The 2,654-nt window shown below is 39.9% G+C and overlaps 1 pseudogene; it reads right to left on the bottom strand.

The window, feature by feature from the left end:
• Nucleotides 1-1,473: 1,473 nt before the first annotated feature.
• LOC108517852 (eukaryotic translation initiation factor 4E type 2 pseudogene) lies at nucleotides 1,474-2,231 on the bottom strand (annotated as a pseudogene).
• Nucleotides 2,232-2,654: the final 423 nt, after the last annotated feature.

Here is a 2,654-nt window from a genome sequence, read left to right as displayed (position 1 = left end):
AAAAAAAAAAAAAAAAAAAAAGAACAAGGAAAGGAGGATGGTAGTTTCAGGATAAGAAAAGCAACCTTTGAGATTTTGCAAGCTAATGTTGAAATTTGCATCAGTATCTTGATCTCTTAAAACGCTGTGTGGAAAGGAGGTTGTTAGATTTGGGGCAGCAAAAGGATAGGGTAGAACAGGAAAGACTCATTAAAATGAGACTGTAGTAGAAGGAATAGAAATGTACTTAGATAAGGTAAGAAAAAGGAATTGTGAAAGCATCCTGGGTTCAGGCAGGGAAAGGATCAAGTTTAGGAGATCAGCTGGACAGTTGATATAGTTCAAGACAATACAGGGTCCAGTTGCAATAATGAGTAGTAAGGATCGGGAAATACTTTAGGAATCTGAATCCTACTCTAAGGAGATGTGACAATAAGACATTGGATCATAAATGGGAAATACTGGCAAGGGGCTTATCTTCTAAGAAATGAATTCACCATTGCCACTGAGGCAAGGATTTCACACATTTCCTGTACAGGACTAGGACTGAAGCCAGAGTACTGCAAAGTTCACAGCAGGACTGCGCCGTGAGATTTTAGGCCAGAATGAGGAAACAGCACCCTGTTTGTGAAGGAGGCTCTTCACAGTCTTTACAGGCTTTCACAATCCATATAACTTGAAACATACACAGAAAAAAAGGGAAACATGAGTGCAGAATTTACAGAGATATTTTGGTACATGTGCCCAGAGGCATTTAAAAATACAGCCTTGGTTTTCAAAATCAAGAAAATAAACAGAATACATTAAAGATAAAGATGGTATCATATTGAAAACCTAGCTGATATATTTGTAATTTTTTTTCAAAATTACTCTAAGGCCCCTTAGTTGCAGGTTTCATCAAATAGGAAGTATATTTTCAAGTAACTTCAGTTATTCTATGGAATTTAGAGCTAGAAAGTTCTATAGTCAAATACTGTGGGAATTTAAAATTTGTAAGGATGAAAAAGTCTTCTGAAAGGGATGTCTTGGTTTCTTGATACAGCAGAGCATCCATGTGGCGGGCAGGGAGTGGGGAGTGGGTAGAAGCATGTAGACAATGTTAGGGTGTGGGAACAACTAAAGGAATGTTGAGGGACCAAGTTTAATCAGTAAGGCCCATCAGTAGTTGCAGAAATCATCTAGTGGTTTCCTAACTGTGATTTATACAGATCCCCAAAACTCTGGAGTCCAAGAAAGCTTAGTCAGAAGCCTCTATGTTCATTTCAACCAAAGTGACTCTGCATTTCTTCTCTTTTTTTTTTTAAATTTAGCACCATTTATTGAGCAATCTCAGCTGTTGTTGTAGCTGCTCTGTGTCAGCCTGTTCTTAAAACATAAAATGCTCTTTTAATTATCTTGTCCAGGACAGAAGGATTTTCTAGGTAGCACACCAACAGAACAAGAGACTCTAATGACACCAGCTTCAAGGATAGTGCCATCCAGAGAGGGAGAGGGTCATGGCACATTCAACCACATCTTCCAGAGGTTTTGAAAAGGAGCCTTTGGGGACCCAGCCTGCCTGGCATTTTGATGCTGTCAGTGTGAGCTTTGTATTTCATAACGGTGTTGGGAGATAGGTTAAGCACTCGCCAAAGTGTATCCCGGATTTGGGCTGTGGTTGCTTGGTCACTGGCAGTCTTTTCCATATTGAAATCATGTCCTCTTGAAAGTGAAGAGAGACCACAGCCCCACAGATCTCCTCCCCAACCATGAACTGTTCCCCTAACATGGCCAAATGAGAGTCTCCCAGCAATGGGAGATCAAGCCCTTCGGCAGCCAAATAATCCTTTTGTCACCATTTTTATTTGCATTATCCTCCCACATGGGTTTAATTCCTTCTTTGAAGAGATGGAAGTCGCTGTGGCCTGTCAGATCCTTTGGACACACCATGTGGCTATAAAACCTCCAGAACTGCTCCACAGAGGCAAAGGCGCCAATCTGTTTGATAATTCTGTTCATAACTCTGTGAGCTGGTGGGACAGCCAGAGGTTCTCCTGGAGTACCAGAAAGTGTAGTTGTACTCGAGGGGATGCTCTGCCCGTCCAGGGACAACAGCCTTCCTCTTGTTACTGCTCTTATTCTTGTCCCATTCTGTTTTCTTCTTTCTCAGTATCTTTCTATGTGCTGCTTTCTTCATTCTGATCATGGTCCCCATTGTCATCATCTTTCAAAGCATCAAACTTGTTGTTCATCCTCTTGCCACTACTATCGCCACTGCCTCACTTCTGCTTTTCCTACGGGCTATAAATTGAGATTCCATAGAACATTCTGTTTGAGACAAAGGACTCCAATATTTATGTCAGAAAAACTGAAAAGGATATTGAAATGGACAAAAATAGATTACTTGCCATTCTGTAAAGCACCTCTTTCCACTTATTTCATTCGGAGAAGTCCACACCTTTTATTGCCTTTAAGGTATTTTACAATTCTGTAAGTAATGCAAATGATTCTTGTCCATAGAAAAGCAAATGATTTTTACTTCTGGTAAAATTTTGCCTAATGGATATTGACCAGTTTGCATGTGTTCGTAAACTTACTTCTTATTACCTAGATATGTGTGGTGTTTAAATCATTTTGGGAACTGGTTGTCACATCTTACTGGTTTTCTCATTTATTAATTAGTTAAAAAAAAGCCT

The sequence above is a fragment of the Rhinopithecus bieti genome, unplaced genomic scaffold, assembly GCF_001698545.2.
Source record: "Rhinopithecus bieti isolate Rb0 unplaced genomic scaffold, ASM169854v2 scaffold_41114, whole genome shotgun sequence".
In the NCBI taxonomy this organism is placed as follows: Eukaryota; Metazoa; Chordata; class Mammalia; order Primates; family Cercopithecidae; genus Rhinopithecus; species Rhinopithecus bieti.
Note: the sequence above shows the minus strand (reverse complement) of the source record. Positions and strands in the feature narration are given on the sequence as shown.